The sequence below is a fragment of the Dermacentor silvarum genome, chromosome 7 (assembly GCF_013339745.2).
Source record: "Dermacentor silvarum isolate Dsil-2018 chromosome 7, BIME_Dsil_1.4, whole genome shotgun sequence".
Taxonomy (NCBI): Eukaryota; Metazoa; Arthropoda; class Arachnida; order Ixodida; family Ixodidae; genus Dermacentor; species Dermacentor silvarum.
In genome coordinates, this window is record NC_051160.1 from 117,531,735 (window position 1) to 117,551,593 (window position 19,859).

General features: G+C 47.4%; 1 protein-coding gene across 1 annotated transcript in view; it reads right to left on the bottom strand.

Moving 5' to 3' along the window:
- LOC119459112 (neprilysin-1-like) overlaps positions 1 to 19,859 on the bottom strand; it is a 266,788-nt gene that overhangs the window by 90,260 nt on the left and 156,669 nt on the right. The window lies entirely within an intron of this gene.

Here is a 19,859-nt window from a genome sequence, read left to right on the forward strand (position 1 = left end):
GAAACCACCACGCACATGGACCAAAACCACGACGCACATTGATCCCAAATATTTTATATACTCCCGGTCTATTTATCTGCTGTTGGCGGACGCGATCTCCTGGAACCTAGCCTATAACAGGTTCGCTGTAAAAAGCCGCAGTTTCGCCCGATAGGTGAAGCATCGATTGCGATAGCAAATTACTCGACTGCTACACGAAGTAAGGATAGTAGTTTTGTCGGCCGTATAAACTTGGAAATATTCGCTTACTAACTAAATTGCCAAACATGGTGTCAGCGCGCAGAGGCAAACGTGAACACATTACACTCGATGACCGCGGACACTCGCTGTCAAAACGCTGGCGTAAGAAAGCTCGGTGAAGCAGTGGGCGAAGTGACCTTCAGCAATTAGCGAAGTTCTGTCTCACTGCAACGCAAGCTGAGGGACCAGAACGCAGAAAGGTATGATCTGCCTGCAGATCGCTTTCAAGATAAGGCGCGCGTGACAGCGCGAAGTATGCAGTTGGTGCCGGAGTAAAACGCCTCCCTCTTCGCTCTCGCGCAGTCTCATCCCCCATGCCAGCACGCGCGACTGAGCCGCGATTGTGGGTTCCTCATGCGCGCGGTCAGGAGATGCGCAGTTGCCGTCGGAGAACTGCGCCGCCTATCTCCCTCCCTCCCTCCCATATCTCCCATCTCTCCACGGTCTTTCGCACGACGGATGGCGCGTTTCCCGTCAGCGTCTTTCTCTTGCGCCAGATTGAGCCGCGATCGTCGGCTCCCCTCGCGCGCTTTCACTCGCATATACAGCATACGGCACGCTGCGACGGTGTTATCGCCTTGGACTTTATACGGAACATTACGGTTAGGGCGATGGCAGAAATGAGCTTGGAGTGGCGATATAGTTGCCATCGCAATAAAAGGTGATTATTACATTTTATTTATCTATTTATTTATTCATCTATTTATCTATTTATTGATTTATTGACATATACTGCAGCCCTATATGGGGCTATAGCAGGAGTGGGAATACTATACATTGCTACACAATAACAAACATACACATACACAAAAAAATGAAAGAAAGCGCTTCACATGTTAGCGAGGTGCTTAGTGGTGGTAGCTATAAAATATTTTAGTGATAGTGAACAAATGTCGCCGGGGAGAGAATTCCATAGCTCAATTGTACGTAGGAAAAACTGTATTTGAATGTGTTAGTGAATGTTCTTTTTAAACCAGGAAACATGCAAAAACAAAAGACAGGCGGAGAATCTACTTCCAGTTTGTCGCAATAGCTGGTCGAGACGTGAATTTCCGCGGTGTTTTAACGGGTATACGTAATTTCTTTATCGGTAAAAATAATTTGCTTTGCAGTATATGCAGGGGCGAAGGAATGTATTTGGTGAGTTTTGAGAATTTGCACTGCAGTATAAGGGCCAAAATGTGCGAGATTGTACTGGAATCCAGGACATCAAACTAGTGTGTTATGCGCTGTAGTTTCGGCGCAAAAACAAATTTAAAAAATCTACATAGCCATCAGCCTGTTACCGCAAAAGTGAAGAAAACATTGTTGTTGATTAATACCCTACTAGTTTAAGATATTTTTGGGCTTCGCGGTAGGAGTTTCTTACGTACTGTATTGTGCAAAGCAGATCACGCCAAGCAGATCATAAAAGCATGGCGCTGACTATGACGGTCCGCCCGCGGTATGACGGACCGCGTGATAACGATAACGACGCAAAAGAAAGGCCGACGACAACGTCGCGACGACTGCTACGGTGATGTGAGAACGACGGAGCTATATGGCGATAACCGCCCCAGGACGACGAAGGTGGTGCGACTTCTAGCTTTGGAACAACGTTTTCTTCATTGCAATTCTGTTCAGTGTAAGTTACCCCTCCGAAAGACTGTCATGATAGTAACTCGGTGTCTGAAGCCGCGCGCGAAACGCGCATATTGCGTAATATGTGCCACCCTTGTACCGGTTCGTTAATGTCGACTGTTTTCTTCATCGGCTGTTCCTGTTGAGTGTCGGGCTTCGCAGGTGGTCCGAGCGGTGTCACAAACGTGGCAGGATCCTGTCAAGTAAAGAAGGTACACCAAATACAGCGAAACCATTGGGAGAAGTGCGCTGAGATCGACTAGACAGCTGCGCTGAAAACCTTGCTGTAAACTACTGCGCTTAACCCCACCAATGCTATGTCTTTCTTTATGGAGGAACCAATCAGGACTGAGTATTACCGCTCCATACTGATTTTTTCTTTATTTTACCCGCGGTTTATAGACAATCCGTATAGCAACCGTTTTCTATAAGTATGTCTTCAAGCTTGCCAAAAAGTATTTAGAAATGAGCCCTTTCAATGTTACACGAGAGTTGGCCCCTGCGGTAGCTTTAGCAATTATGACTGCGGTAATCATTCCAATATTTTCAACTTCTGTTCGTGCACTCGTCATTGAACTGTTTCTCTTTAGGGGTAACTCTTAGGGATCTCTCATACCTTGCCAATTAAAACGATTTCAATTTTAGTTAATAGACTTAAAACCTGCGATGAGCTTGGCCTTTGCAAACTAGATTCCAATAGACAATAATGCTTTCCATGGTAAAAGGGAGTTACACAGCTAAGAAAGCTTTGGTGGCTACGCGCAAAGGCTGACCAGGTAATAAAATCCCCCCCCTACCCTATACCCTACCCTATACCCTACCCTCCGGTGATTTGCGTGCGCTGGAAGACGGCGCACTTCCTCCACACTTTCCTCCCTTGGGCGCGCGAGATTGAGCCACCATCGTCGGCTCACCGTTGCACACTTTCACTCGCACATACAGCACATGGCTCACGGGGGAAATTATCACAAGATGAGCACGGTACGTCCATAGGGCAAACAGAACCCGTAGCAACTGCTAGAGAAGGTCCACCAAGCACACCTCCGCCTATATCCGCCTCCTCGGCGACGCTTCGCCTCCTTTCTCCTTCAAAGTAGGGAGCCTACATGCAAGCGCTGTTTTAAAACAGCGCTTGCATGTAAGCTCCCTACTTCAACGCTTCGCTCAACGCCACCTAGACTTTCCTCTAGGTGGCGTTGCTTTGCCGCGCACCCAGCGTGCTCCTCCGTACTTTCCCCAGCGCGCGATTCTCTTCTTCACATCCAGGCGTCTTCCTCCTCCGGTGCTCGCTTACTTCGTTGCGACAAACATAATTTCGCCGATTTGACAGCGGGGCCACGTATACGCTTGCGCGTGAAAGTACTACCTGACAAGGCGTTTGCGCGCAGTGACTGCAGTGCATGCCTGAAACATATGCTAGCAACGAATGATAGATGCTGCACGTAGACTGAAGGCGCAAACCCGCTGCAAGAAAAACAGTGATAGGCGATCACCACACCAGTCATCTCCGTTACCTAATCATGCGCCACCAAACGTGCTCCCCCCTCCACCCTTTACGCTTTCTGCGAAGGCCAAAAACTCTTTATTTATTTATTCATTTATTTATTTATTTATTTATTTATTTATTTATTTATTTATTTATTTATTTATTTATTGATTTATTGATTCATTTATTTATTCATTTATTTATTCATTGATCTATTCATTGATTTATTCATTTATTTATATACTATCAATGCCCGAGGGCATTACAAAGAGGAGGGGCATACAAAATAGCAAGTACAGCTTCAAGCACAATTTCAAGAATTGCCATGCGTTATTTATTACTTATCCTATGGGCCTATTTGCTGTATTGCTTCAACATACAAGAAATATCTGCAGAAGTGTAAGCCAAACACTGCCTTATTGCTCGATATATCTCTGTTTTTGATGGCCTGTTCATGCCTTGGATCTCAGGGGGGCATCGATCACTCGGTAGTTCTACGTAGTAGCGCGCCTCGACGGAGTTTGCATTGACTGCAACGCCACGATACGAGCGTGCCTCGAGGAGCAGAGCAGGCGGAAGGAACACCTGCTCCCGCATTAGCACGCCAAGTGTTACGTGAGGGGAGAGGACACCGCTGCGACGCCAAACAAAGCGTCTATACACCATCTCACAAGTACCTTGCAGCACTGCCGAAGGTACGAGGCGCACACAGGCAGTATCCTTGCGCAGGGGTATATAGTTCCGGGCACAGCTGGCTGACTATTGGCTGTACTTGGGAGTTTTATTTTCGCTCGCTACATGATACGGTACAGCGTTAAGTGACATATTATGGTCTTTGCGTATGCACGTCGTATACCGAGAATTACTGTGGTAGCTACCGCCGGTAACCGTAATAGCCACCCTAAACATGACAGCGCCTATAGAGCGCTGAATACCCGCTCCGATCGGAATTCGTGCGTGTTACAGGTTCGCCGTCCTGTCAGCAAGAAACGAGGGGCGAAATCCGTCATCGCTTAGTCTCATCTCAAGCTGAGGTCAAATCATAAGGTATGTTTTGTCGTAATTATTGAGATCGGCGGTTTGTTTTCATGCTGCTAGGACTACAGCCACGGCGCCGAGTCGTTAAACTGGTTTGATTTCTTCTCAACAGATGGCACCAAACCATTAGCGCGGGAGATGTGTTGACTATTGCTGAACGCTATAAAGGCCTAAATGTTCATTGCGTCATTAATTTACTACCCTGCTCTAGCAAGTTACTGGATTACGGTAGCGAGAAAAAACGCCAAGTAGACGGCGAGCCGACGCTGTGCCACAGGTGAACATTTATGAGGGCGTTCGCCCGTACAACTTGCTAAGGAAGCCACATAGTGTTTCTCACTATAACACCTAGAGGGTAAACTGGCGCCACCGTCTATGCGAGTTTCTTAAAGGGCTGCCGTGCCCTCATGGGAATGACGGGATATGTGTCTGCGAGGCTTTTGTTGGCTGGTGTTGTACAAGACTTCGTCTAAAACTTGGATATGGCTACACAAATGGCGCGTTCTTAAAATAAAATCTACATAAAAGGCTTTCATTCACCCATATTACATCTCTCAATAAAGTTTACTCACCTACAGCGGTGTGGATCAGAGAACAAACGGGGGTAGACGATATTCTAGTTGACATTAAGCGGAAGAAATGGAGCTGGGCAGGCCATGTAATACGTAGGATGGATAACCGGTGGACCATTAGGGTTACAGAATGGATACCAAGAGAAGGGAAGCGCAGTCGAGGACGGCAGAAAGTCAGGTGGGATGATGAGGTTAGGAAATTCGCAGGCGCAAGTTGGAATACGCTAGCGCAAGACAGGGGTAATTGGAGATCGCAGGGAGAGGCCTTCGTCCTGCAGTGGACATAAATATAGGCTGATGATGATGATGATGATGACCTACAATGCAGCATCAAGCGAAGAAAATCAAGAACAGATGACAAGTTGTTCCAAAGCGAGCGATAATCTTGTCTGCCCTCCAACTTTAGCGCCCAGCTGATACTTTTTTACGTTTCATAGAATTGTGCATCCAATAGTATGTCCTCAAAATTAAACATGTTTTTGTGTAATAATAAAGCTAAAGCAGTTTTTTACGTGCTGTTTTAGCAGGAAATGAATCATTGTGACAGACGGAACGGTGCTAGCAGGGCGCGTCATCAAGGCGTTCGGGCTCTCTAAGAACGATGCCAATCCGAATCCACAATATACCGGCATTCCCCTGCATACTACAGCGCAGCAGCGCCACATTTCCCTCTAGGTATTATAGTGTGAAACTCTATGGGAAGCCGTATAGTAACTGCAGGGAAATCATAGAGATGAAGCGAATCCCCGCTGTCGCATGTATGTAAACAAAGCTCATGATTATGGCGTCAAAATGTTTTTTTTATGCGTCAATCCACAAACCATGGAGCAGGTACCGACAAATGGTAAGCAGACGACGCGGTGCGAATGAGCACCTCTCGAGGAGAATTCGACCTTCCTATTGGTTAAGAATTCGTGTAGTGCTGCAAGGAACGACTGAGAGAGTATAGGTGGTGTTGCGCCAAATCACCCTCGCTCTCGCAAGCCTGTGTCCTGTGTTGTCCGCGCGTTCCTTGTCGACGCAAGATCTCACCTGCGTCCTAATTGCGCCTCCGTATGGCCAAATGAAAACGCGCCAAGCGTCTCAACGCGCTTGCTTGACCGCGAGGAGTCGATAACTCGAAGGACAGCTCAGGGACGTTCAATTGGACATTAGAGAGTTTTAGTTTGGCGTTTGCAAGCAGACGTAATCACATTACGTACGTCAAGAAGTAGGGTTGTCATCACTGCGCATGCTCTGAACGTGATTGGGTTTCTGTCGTTTACGTGCGCTATGATAACGTACGCTATTTAGCAGAATTAACATTCGTAATGTTTACGGACGCAAAGAAATAGCGTTGTTGAACATTGCGGCAGCCACGGCTCCCGCTTCAATGTGAATTCTCATCATGGCTGCGCTCTCACTCGCGTAGCTCGCCGGTAACTATAGAAATGAGCTTTCGCTTTCTCTAAACTCACCTGAAACGTTAGTCATGAGTGCATAGCGTGTACAATTTCCGAGATCGTTGGCCGATTCCGGCGCCCGTAGGCTTAACGAGACGCGTCAGCCAACGCCTCCCATAATAGGAGGCGTTGCGTCAGCATAGCAGCAACAGGATGGTTCCTGCTGGATTGTCTTGGCTTGGTTACGTTTCGCACGAGGCACCAGACGGCGCTCTGTTTTATAACGTCTTTCTTACGTTTGCGTTCCTGTACGCTGAACTAAAAGTCTTGAAAGGATGCGTATCGTGACGTCCCGCAATGTGCTTACGTTTAACGTACGTAAGGCGACAAACGCTATTCTAAAACGTCATAGCTGCGCCGAGCACGTGCTCAGCAGAGTCACGTGACGACGATAATGAAAGCGTGCGTGCGCCGGCGCCCGAGGTATGACTCGACCTAAGCGCACCTAAGCGCCGGAAGAAGAGGCTGCCCAACGAAAGAAGTGCCTTCAAACTACGCGGGAAAGAAATCGCCGTCTTCGTGCCGATGCAGCCTACCTCGCCAACAAAGCCGCCGATATGCGACGCCGCCGATCCGATTCGGAATACCGAGAACGCGAGAATCAAGCCAAGCATCTACGCCCACCCTTGCCATGGTAGCCTAGCCTTGCCCTGATAGCCTAGCCTTGCCCTGATAGCCTTGCCCTGATAGCCTAGCCTTGCCTAGAAAAAAAAAGTTGTCGCAGTTTCACCTGAAAGGCGAAGCATCAATTGCGATAGGAAATTTGTAGAGAGCTATACGGAGTAATGATATTAGCTTTGTCAGCTGTATAAACTTGGACATGCAGCAGCACCGGAAACACCCAGAACTATTGTCGACGCCTTCGGCGTTTTGCCCGCGTTCGCTCAAAATGCGTGCGGCGTTGGTGACTGTTGCCGGAGCCTCTGATATAAATAGGCACTTGGTGCCGCAGCTAAACGTCGCCTCCCTTCCCTCCCCCTCCCCCCCTGCCCCTCCCCCTCGGCCTCTCGCGCGTCGGAAGAAGGCGCGTTTGCTCTACATATATGGTGATTGTAAAGGAGGAAAGAGACGCTTACTTCTGCAGCCCTTAAGCGAGCACGGCGCAGAACGCGCGTTTGTTCTCCGCCGTGCGTTCACTCCCCGTGAAAGCGCGCGTCCCTCGCGCCCTTTCACTCGCACATACAGCGTTCGGCGCACGGCGACGATTTCATCTCCATTGACGTCATACGGAACCTCACGGCGACGGCGACGCCGACGGCAGAAATCTGCTTTTGAGTGTCCATATAATTGCTATCGCAATAAAACAAGTTAAGCCACGTTAAGCCTACATCAACTAGTTGCTAAGGATCGTCGCCCAGCTCTGCTGTTTCTTCAGATTTGGCACCACTAGTGTCAAGCTGGCCGCATTTTTTTTGAAAGAGGATATTGTACACCAGGTGAAACAAACAATCGCCATAAGAATCCACGCCCGTTGCTGGTTCAATGACGGAAGGAGCATCAGTGGAGGAGGAAGGACGCATGGGCAGAACGCCGAAAAAGGGAGTAGCAGCAGACTTGCGTGCCCGGGTTATTGGAGTGCAAATTACGATGGCAGACAGACATGTGCTGACAACGTGGTCGCCCATGGAAGGGCGGGCTGTTATCCGCTATGATTGGGCACGTGGGACTAGCGTGTCCGTCATCCATGAACGTCCAGAAATCGTGTATGGTGATGAGGACATGTCTCGTCAAATGGATGGTTGCTGGTGTTGCATGTTCAGTGAAGAAAGGCAGAGTGTGGAGGATTAATGTCGAAGTGGGCGTCCCTCCAAATCGACGAATGAAAACAACATTACTACAGTACAGGACAAGCCGCACTCTCGGGACATCACTTCCAAAACAATGCTGAGGTGCAGCAGGCTGTGCGACAAATTCTTGCATCGCAGGGCACCGAGTTTTACCAGAGTGGTTACTCCAAACTGATTGCACGCTACGACAAATCTCTGAAAGTAGGTGGAGACTATGAGAAAAAACAGTGCAAGGTGTATAGTTCATGATGCCATGGTGTAATTTTTTGCCGATAAAGTTTCGCTGTGAAAATAAATGACAAAACTTACTTTCGGAACGAACCTCGTGCATACAAGCGCCGCTAGAGAATTACTAGGTTCGGTTTCTAAGGTAAAAAAACGTTGTCGCAGTTTCACCTTAAAGGCGAAGCATCAATTGCGATAGCAAATTTGTAGAGAGCTATACGGAGTAATGATAGTAGCTTTATCAGCTGTATAAACTTGGACATGCAGCAGCACCGGCAACACGCAGAACTGTTGTCGACGCCGTCGGCATTTTGCCCGCGTTCGCACAAAATGCGTGCGGCGTTGGTGACTGTTGCCGGAGCCACTTATATAAATAGGCACTTGGTGCCACAGCTAAACGTCGCCTCCCCCCCCCCCCCCCGGCCTTTCGCGCGTCCGAAGAAGGCGGGTTTGCTCTACATATATGCTGATTGTAAAGGAGGAAAGAGACAGAGACGCCTACTTCTGTAGCCCTTAAGGGAGCACCGCGCAGAACGCGCGTTTGTTCTCCGCCATGCGTTCACTCCCCGTGAAAGCGCGCGTCCCTCGCGCCCTTTCACTGGCACATACAGCGTGCGGCGGCGCGCGGCAACGATTTCATCTCCATTGACGTCATACGGAACCTCACGGCGACGGCGACGCCGACGGCACAAATCTGCTTTGGAGTGTCCATATAAATGCTATCGCAATAAAAGCTCCAGCGAATAGAGCATATATCTTCGAACACGTACAGGCGCGAACAGGGTTCCCTAGGGCTAGATAAGCAGCAATCATACATCCACAAAATTTTGATAACTGCCGGGATACTAACACGCTTACCGTAAGAAACTACTGAATGTATTGAGTTGCTAGCTTGTAAAACAAAGTATAGCTGGAAAGGAAAAGGGGTGTACACGCGTGAAGCCTCCGTGGCAGCCGATTGCTCTGTTTTATATTCACCATCCATATATGCCCTTCTTTATCTCTCGGGAACAGCAACAATCGCCAGCGATTTTACGAATGATCAGGGTACAGCGGGAAGCAGCAATAAGCGATATTTCAGTAGTCACAGCAAAGCCAGCAAGACATATGACGCGTGCTGACCATGCACCTATACGGCGGTCTTCTGAAGCGAGATGGGAAATGGCGGAGAGTGGCGAAAAAACTGGCTACGAAGGGGTTTTAATGCGAGAGCATTAAGGGCTCCATGTCGCAGAAAATGCGTTATTGGCGTCGGCGGCATTCTCCGCTAAAGAAACATCATCCCTAATAGAGAAACATCATCCCTAACCACGTAAGCCCACCGCGTGGCGCACAGTCGTTACTGAACTAATTGAATTTCTCAAAGTAAAATGCGTGAAAAATTCGAAATGTACTAAATAAAACATACCATCACCCACTACACATCAATCATATTAAAGATTGCTAATCGCTGTAATGTCGTCAAGCGTCTGAAATGTTGGATGCACTGTAATTTCGTTTACGTAATCCTCGGCACGTCATGCGCACGCCCTCTGCACATGATCTGATGGTGTCATGGCATGCATATATGATTGGCACGCGCCTTCATTTCATCACTGTTCGCTTATCTGAGTGGAATTATTGCGAGTGTTCTTCCCACCTGTGCATGTGCGTTTCTTCCGGCAGTCTCATATTTTCCTCCTGCATACGCACCTTCTATAGAGCGAGAAACATCCCCGAACAAAATGGGTCATTTAGCGAAAAAATAAAACGGAAATCGCGTGTATAGCTAATCGCGTTTTCTGTAAACACAAGGTACCGGTAGACCGTGTCTGCGACGATTGTAAAGGTTACTCCAGAGCATCCGCACGACACGCGCACTTTGTTCAACATTCATTACTATATTGTCGTCTTTAGCCGTTTTGTGCAGGACAGCTGTCAAGGGACGGTGCGTGCCGAAGTATGATACGTAATATTCTACGCCCCTTCTAGACGGTACGCTTGGCGCCAAGGATAGTTACTAGTGTACCTTGCTACTGGCTCGTATTTGGTGCCCAACCAGATTTATAACGAATTTCTAAATTTCTAATCTGTTTACGTTGTCATTCTGTAGAAACCAGGCTGATATCAAGCCAGGCCAAAGTTTGCAGGGTTAGAGAAAGAAAGTTCTCGCATTAAACCCCGATATCACTCACCGACCTCGGGTTAGCAGAGGCTTCGCCGGTAGTTGAAGAAGCAGTGTACTTGCGCGGCTGCTTCCTACCGACGATGCCCTTAGGTTTCACCAAAGAGGACTTCGATGACGCGGAGCTTGTCGCGGACGACGTGGACTTTCGTCCCGAACCTGCAAAGCCGCCCCTCTTCGGCTCGGCCATGCCTTTGTGCGGGTCGTGGCAGCTACAAGAGTTGAGTATTCGCAAATTCTTGGGTGACAGAGAGAGAAATCGCAGACGCCGTGTGGTATTGTATGGTATGGTATGCCTTATCTGATGGCGCATACCCACTGCGGGGGATTGGCCAAGATTTGGGTGGGATTAGGCAATCTTTTTTAATACTAAAATCGGTAAAGCTAAATGGAGAAAATGAACAAAAATAAAATATTTAAGAATTCAAGAAAATCTATTTGAAGCATTTATAAATTCCTCCACGGCTGAGCAAATATCCCTGTGGCACTTTCCAAGAGAGGAGGCTCCTAAAGAAAGGATGTTTAGAATAGAAAAGCTTAAACCAAGCTGTGTAAATTTTGATTCTAGAATATTTTTCCTTAAGGAAGAAAAACGTCGGCAGAATATGAAAAAATGATCTATTGTTTCATCTTCTCCACAGAATGGGCACAGAGGGGAGGGCACCAGACCAGCCCTGTGACGATAGAAGTTTAATATTGGTACGCGACAACGTAATCGGGTAAAGATGACTTCAGTTTTTCTGGTGTGAAAGGAATTTTTGGGCCAAGGGAATAGGAGGTGTCGATATTCTGAGAAATTAGCTACAGCCGGGTTCAAGAAGTCTTGAATAATTGAATATCTCCTGAATCTAGTAGCCGTTAAGTAAGCTATTGTAGGAAGTAATCGTAATACAGGGCCACTGAGGGCCGCTCTCGCGAGACTGTCAGCCATTTCGTTCATGACTAATCCTTTATGTCCAGGCACCCAAAGCAATCTAATTAAATTTATGTGGGCAGGCACTAGAAAATGAAATGTACGTAAAAGGTTAGTGACACTATTTGATGTGAGCGAGGAACATAAAGATAAAGAATCTGTTATTATTACTACCGCTGATATTGATGAATTTAGTTTGCGTAGGGCTAGAACTACAGCTAGAAATTCAGCCAGAAATACGGAAAAGAAGTCCGGAATCCTGATTGCGAATGACCAATTTAGAGCAGGAGAGAAAATGCCAATTCCAGATTTTTCTTCACACTGTGAGGCGTCTGTCGCAATGACCGTACTTATTGATAAACTTAATAAATGGTCTTGTAATAGGCCGTTAGTATATTATAAGAAAGGAGTTTTGCGTTGTTTGGGTAGATGTCATCATATATGATTTGTAGGTTTTCTCGCACATCACAAATAGGCGGCACCTCCCAGATACGTACATTTAAGGGATTGATTAATGTTTGTACGAAGACCACCTGGGGTGTTTGAAAACGAGGCCAGTGTATTCCGAAGAATAGTGCAGGCTGGGAAATGAATATGTATTCTAATCTTGTAATAGGGGATTCATACAATTTTAAGATTGTTTGCACAGTCAGTAAACGAAATCTACACAATATTGAGGGCAACCTGACTTCTTGGTGTAGTATGTTATTTGCAACACATTTGGGTAATCCACAACACAGTCGTAGGGCTTCCCGCTCAAGCAGAACAAGGGGACGTAATTTATAAGCTGGCGCACCGGAAAATAATACACATCCAAATTCTAAAATGGGCCGCACATACATTTTATATATCATTAAAAGTGGATCTCTCCGCATTCCGGACCGACTGTTGCACAGCTTACGAAGCATACCAACGGCTCTCACTCCTTTTTTAACTATTTGGTCAATATGGCCGAGCCAGCTGAGGGAACCGTCATATACTACACCTAAATATTTCACAGACTCCACTTGAGGTATAGTCTCGAGGCGATAAGATAGCGATATGTTAACAGGATTGTTAAGAGGGAAAACCAATATCGAGCATTTTCTAACGTTAAGTGAAAGGCGAATTTTGTTTAACCAGGTTTCTATGGCATAGAGGTAGTTTTGTAGTCGATAATATAGAGAATGGATATCACTGTCTGATGCGAAGAAAGCAATGTCATCTGCGTATACGTATGTTTGTACATCTTGATGAAGAGGAATGGAACACATCAGAATGTTAAAAAGTAATGGTGAAGTGACAGCTCCTTGAGGAACACCACGTGATTGATTATAAATACTCGAGGAAAAGCCTCTTAGAGAGCAGTAAAATGTTCTTCCGTTTAAAAATTCATCCATCCAGTTTGAAAAATAATTTGGAATCTCTAGACTTCGCAATATATCTAATACGATTAAGTGTTCAACGCTGTCGTATGCTTTGGAAATGTCTAACGTCACGAGAGCACCTATTTGCCTCTGTCGCCGTGCTAATTTTATTCTACTTTCTAAGTCCACGTGAGCATGCCAAATGGAACATGATGGTCGGAATCCAATTTGGCAGGGGCTAAGCAAGTCTTTGTTCTGTATAAATTTAATCATACGGGCATATAGAATTCTTTCGATTAATTTAACCAAATTTGAAGTTAGGGCAATTGGTCTAATATTATCTATTGTATATCCTTCCCCATGATTTTTAAGAATTGGGATGATTTTAGCGATTTTCCACGCAGACGGAATCCATGAAAACCGAATTGAGTAATTTACAACAGCTAAAAGGTCATTAGAAGCTTCCTTAAATAAGATTCTGATCATAGCAGATGTTACCCCATCCACGCCGGGAGCTGAATCTGGAAGCCGCTCCACAATTTCAGCCAATTCCAACATAGAGATTTCTGTAAAATCATCTGATGCCCTACGTAAGCGAGAACAACTTGGCAATACGGAAGAAAATCTAAGCTCTAATCCCTGCGCAATTTCTTCTAGTGATTGTTTTATTTCATCGCTACTTAAGATTATAGAGTCAATATTAATTTGACGCGGAAGAACTTTTCTACTGCGGAGAAATCGGAACAATGCGCGCTTATTTTTATTGTTAGACAGGAAATCAAAATGCTTACAGTCGAATTCATCTTTGGCTTTTGAAACTGTATGTTTAAAGACTGCTCGAAAAAATTTGTAGTCACTCCAATTTTGCGGACTCTGGTTATGTAATAATTTTTTCCAAGCAGCTTTTCTCTTTCTGTAGTCTCGGGTGCATTCTTCATTCCACCAAGGGCTGTAAGAATTTCTTTTATTCAATCTAATCTCAAATTGAGCCTTTTTTTGAGAGTTTTCCAAAGCGGAACAAATAATCGTGGTTTTTTGTTCTGTAGGCGCATCAGACAGAGATGAAAGGGCATTTCGTAAGCATTTTTTAAAAATGTCGTAGTTTATAAAAGTTCGAACCTGGTCACTCATAAATGTTACAGGACGGGCAACTTCAAATACTATTGGAAGGTGATCACTGTTTGTCGAACACTCAACAGTCGACCAAGAAGTTACGGAAAGACTCGGGCCACAGAATGTAAGATCTATTGAAGAGTAAGATTGACCTCGCACAAACGTAATAGATCCGGAGTTAACACACGTTAGCCGATTGTCTAACGACCAGTTCCATAATCGGGTGCCGCACAAATCTGTTCTTAAACCCCATGAGATATGGTGAGAATTGAAATCACCTGCGATTAGAATTTCACGTCCGCAAGAGTTAATAACACTATCCAGTGTGCTAATGTCCTGTACGCCAGATGGAAAATATGCATTAACTACGGTGAAGGGACAACATCCAGGAAGAACTAGCTCTATCGCTAGGATTTCACACTCTGGAGTAGAAACTTGAAATGAAATTTTAGCCTTATGGAAAATTCTAGATGAAATGAGTGTAATTAATCCGCCACCTCTTGTAGGACGGTCTAAACGAAATGATCTGTAGAATTTTATTTGAAAAGATTTCGCAGAATTTAGCCACGTTTCTTGTAACATAATTAAATCAGGATTAAGTTGAGAAGTTAGACAAGATAAATCTACTGAAGCAGAGTATAAAGAGCGGCAGTTCCACTGAAGCACTTTTAGCGATCCTATGTTTTGGAAAGTGCAGCAGCCGAAACTGCCTTCTGTAGAATGCTTTGCTTTAGCACAGCACTGGACTGACTTTTCTTAGCTTTTGAGTGAGGACCGGGGGAAGAGTCTTCATTGATAGAAGACATGGTTCTTTTATATGCTCGAGAATTAAGTTCCACCTCTGTCATTTCCAAATCTGTGTTAATCAGATTACCAGTTGTAGGGCCCTTGGAAGATGAAGTCGAAGGTTCAATATCATCATTGGAAGGAATGGTATCTGAGCTTTTATGACTAGCTTGGTGCTCAGGATCAACTGTTTGCGTTGTCACAGGAGTTGGGCAGGTAGTTTGCATCAAATGAGACAAATGACTAGAGATGGCCTGTGAGATACATTCACCCAGGCTCATTGCCAACCGTTCCATAGCTTTGGAAACTGCCTTTTCCACAGCGGCCTCTATAGTTGCAGTAAGTGATAGGTCCGCGGTAAGATTTTGTCTGCCTATAATCCCCGCATAGCCAGATGCCCTTTCTTTCACAATGTTTATTGCCTCCATCCTAGAGCAGCGTCGTCGGTCTATTATTTCAATCACTTGTAATTCTTGAGCCCTAACAGAACAGTTAGAATAATCGGCTGGGTGATTTCCATCACAGAGACAGCATCGCTCTTCTTGGGCACTACAATCACTTTGAGCGTGTTCGTCCCCACATGCGCAACAACGTTGTTTAGACTTACACCCTGCCATACTATGGCCGTACCGCCAGCAATTACGGCATTGGAGCGGACGCGATGCCAGGGGTTCAACTCTGAATACAAGGGGCCACACCTTTAGTTCTGATGGGCAGGAAGTTCCAGCAAAAGTTGCAATCACCGATTCTGTTGGGACCCGCTTATTGTCTACCATTCGATTGCATCGGTAAACAGCAATTACTCCAGTCCCAGACAACCTCTCTAGTGTTTCAGCGGGAGAAAGATCAGCATCGACACCTCTGACTATTCCCTTAGTGCAGGCGAGGTGAGCAGGGATGTAGGCACTCACCGGTAATGACGCGAAAGATGAACACCTAAGCAAATCCGCGACACAGGACTGGTCTGGCGATCGACACACGATACCTCCGCGGCCGAACTGCCTCACTTCCGTGATGGTCTGGTATGAAGATGTAGCAGCCTGCAGAGCTTTCTGGATCGCCTGGGGGTTGGTCAGACGTATAGAGCCTCCATTTGAAGGAACCAGAGCCACCGGGATGCTGCTCACACCCCTGCGGATGAACAAATCTAGAGGTAATTCATCCGTTGGAGTAGAGGCCGTCCAAGGGGAAAAACCCCCGCCGGGGGAGTTCTTGGACATTAGCCTAGGATGAAGCTGATGTTAGAGTAAGTGATACCTCAAGAAATAAGATTAGGAAAGCCTAATATCACCCAAAACCTGGCCAAGAGACAGGAGCCACAGCGAACGCTTCCGAACGCCAGAGCGCGAGCCGGAATGGCAGCCGTCGTGCCAGGAGGTTCTTCTTCTTCTCTGCACGCGCACTTGGCACGTGCCCACGGTGGTAGCTTGGACGAAGAAGAACACGCGCACATAAAAATGTGCCTATTTTGTTTTGAGACAAATATCTGAAGGAACTGCCGAATTGAAAAAAAAAACGAAGAGAAATACGCTACGTTTGTAAATTACGAAAGCTAAGTTAACCTGATCCCCAGGGTTTGGCGTCTGTAGTTGTTCCTTCGCCGTATGTATTTGTGGCTATATATAATCCATTTGGGTCCCTGGCTGCTCTCCTGTCGCGTAGACCACATGCGCCACTGGATATGAGCCCGAATAAACAACTTGCGTCTCTCTGCAGTCTGGCATAGCGGACAACTTGGGTTGCCTGTTACGTGCCCCTTCCCCCAGTGCAGGGTAGCAAACCAGAATCTTTTCGGGCTAACCTCCCTGCCTTTTCCACCACGTTTCTCTCTCTCTCTCTGTTACGTGCCACTGCGCATGTGCTCGAGGAGAACACTTTGCCACAGGGGATGCCCAACTGGTTAGGTGCACAGTCTCGGTCAATCTCGCAGAATGGATGTGCCGTTGTGACAGAAAAAAATATGAAGCCTTAAATGTAGTTACATGCCATTCGTCCACATCCTTCTCACAACAAGCATACTACACCGCTTTCGTCTATTTGACGCTGACAGCTAACAGCTACAGGTGACGAAGCTGTGTTCTTGTGTCCGCTGCTCGGGCTACCTCGCTAACTCCAACAAGCTTCGCGTTGTTTAGATTCGTTTATATTGTAACATTCCGTGCTATTTGCGAGTTTTCTTCTCAGCAAAAGTAACGCAGGCCGGTATAGGTCATTTAAAAGCTAATTCCTTTATGCCGCCATAACTTTATAAAAAAACATTTAACCGTGGTGGTGGTGGTGGAAAACCTATTGAGAAGGCCCGAAGTAAAGAAAATTAAAAAGCAGCGTTGCGGGTGGCCTTCAGGCTGCCGGTTGTGGCGTCCAGGCCGTGCCTTGTCGCGACGTTCTGTGCCCAGGTCACCAGCCGGAGTTGGAGATCCGGCTCGGTGCTGGACACAGCAGCTCCCACTGCTGCGGACTAGTTAGGTGTCAAGAGGCAGGGGGCAAGTGCGCCGGGCAGGAAAATAAGATGTGATCGTAATCGGCGCGGGAGCTGTTACATAAGCAGTAGGCCGGCGAGTGCGTCCGGGGGGAAGAGGGCAAGGCGTGCAGGAGTAAGAAAGGTGCGGGCGTGAAGGTGGCGCCACAAGTATTGGTGGTGCTGGGAAATGGATTTGTGCGGTGGGGGGAAGGTGAGACGAGATAGGCGGTAATGCAAGGTGATATCGTGGTACGTGAGGAGCGCGTCGCGCGTATCCATTCCCGGTGGGAGCGGGCTTGCTCGGTCAGTCGAATCGCGAGCGATGGAATTGGCCGCCTCGTTGCCAGGATGGGCCGCGTGAGCGGGCACCCAGATGATTTGGATTGGGCGAGAGGGAACAGTGTCGGAACGCAAGATACCGGAGGCCGGGGGTGCCACCCGCCCAACCGCGTAGTTGTAGACTGCAGGCTTGGAATCACTGAAAATATATTCCGCGGAGGTTTGCGTGATGGCACGGGCAATAGCTGCCTCTTCGGCCTCGAACGAGGTCGAAGTGTATACTGAGGCAGTAAGAGTTGGTTGGAAAGAGTTGTCAGTGACTGCAAGGGCATCGGCTGGGTAGTGGCGGTACGGGGTGGCATCCACGTAAGCCACGGCGGCTTGCCTTTCGTACTGACGCCAGAGCGCGGAGGCTCGCGCTGCTCTACGGGACGGGTGGTGTTCATGGTTTATATTTTTAGGGAGGGGATTAATGGTTATCAGGGAGTAGACGTGGGAAGGGATGGGCAGTGAGGTGGGAAGAGGGATAAGAGGGGAGAGTTTAAGGGTAGAGAGAAGTGCGCGACCAGGCCGAGTGCGGGAGAGACGGAGGAGCTGGACCGTGCGATGGGCCTCCGTCAGCTCTGTAAGGGAGTTGTGGACGCCCATCGACAGTAACCGAGCCGTTGAAGTAGATGTGGGAAGAGACAGGGCCGACTTATATGCCTGGCGAATGAGGCTGTTGACTTTGTCTTCCTCGGTGCGCGAAAGGAAAATATACGGAAGAGAGAGAGAGAATGATTTAATGAAAGCCAGGGAGGTTAACCAGGAGTGAGCCCGGTTGGCTACCCTACACTGGAGGAAGGGAAAAGGGGAGAGAGATTAAGAGAAGAATAGAAAGTCCGCTGTTGATATCGCCGACGTTGCAACAGATCTCTGTTCTATCACTGATGATCAATCAGTCCGGATCATAGACGGTCACTCAGTCCTGTAGTTTTCAAAAATCGCAGCAGTGCTTTTGTGGCCTTTTGCTGCTGCGATATTCGAGGACATGGCCCCAAGATCTTGCTCAAGGTGAACGGTCTTCTATCTAGCATGTTGAGAACGTTGCAGAGGTCATGTCTTTAGTTTTGAAAAGATGGGCAGTAGCATAGTAGGTGTTCTATAGTCTCATCGACACCGCAGGCATTACACTCGGCGCTATCAGCCATTCCAATCAAACACGTGTAAGCATTGGTGAATGCAACACCCAAGCGTAAGTGGTACAGCATTGTTTCCTAATTTCGCGGAAATCCAGGCAACAGCCGCAGCTGCATAGATAGGTCGATTGAATGCAACCGATGCTGGGTGAATTCAGTTGTATGCCACTTCTCCAATGTCATACTGTATGGAAGAGAATAGATGAAGCGGCTCAGAACGAAGGCGTAGACTAGGCGGCGGAGGTCGTGTTCGCGCATGCCGTGGTGACGGTTGGCAATGGGGCGTATTAGGCGAATGGTCTGCAGGGTGTACAGTGTTTGTGAGTCGACTGATGAGGGTGGTGTGCTTGCCATTGGACTGAAGAAAGAGTCCGAGGATGCGGAGAGTAGAGACGAGGTGAAGGGGTGTGCCGTCAAGGGAGACTAAGTGGAGAAGGCGACCGGGGGGCCATCCCCCGAGGCAGAAGGAGCAAAAGCTCCGATTTGGCCGGGGAGCAGCTCAACCCAACACACCGGGCGTGAGTCGCCACCGCGTCCACACCCACCTGGAGAATGGTCTCCATGTCGCCAAGATTGCCGGTGGTCACCCATAGGGTGATGTCATCGGCGTAGAAAGCATGAGACAGAGTTGCGATAGAGCGTAGTGCACGTGCCAGCGGGAAGAGGGTGACGTTAAATAGAAGAGGGGACAAGACAGAGCCTTGGGGAGTACCCTTGTTGCCAAGGGAGAAAGAAGGAGAAGAAAGTGGGCCGTACGAGATTTCGGCTTTGCGGTGGGCGAGGAAAGCGGTCACGCCCAGTTGGGAGAGGTGCAGCCGCACGAACTTGTTTCGGCAGGTGAAGGCCGTTGGCTAAGGACTGGGACATTTGTTTGTGCGACAGATCGTAAACAGGTTTTTATTTTTACTAGATGTTAAAGACCCATTCCTGCGTACGGTGTATCAACAAAGACTCGGGGCAGCATCGCCTGCTTTTGTGGTGACAACGCAGTATGTTTCAGGTGGCGTTCGTGGTTTCTTGAGAGGAATTGTTGTAAGTCTCAATATCTAAACACACGTTTTTCGATGGAGTACTTGAGTAGCGTTAAAAGGAAGAAAAATTGTACAAGGACGTTTGTGACGTGGTGTTTCCCGTGCCCTTGTACAGGGCTGTATACTCTGGACGCCCAGGTGGAAATGTTTTAAAGAGAGTTAAAAAAATGCAGATGTC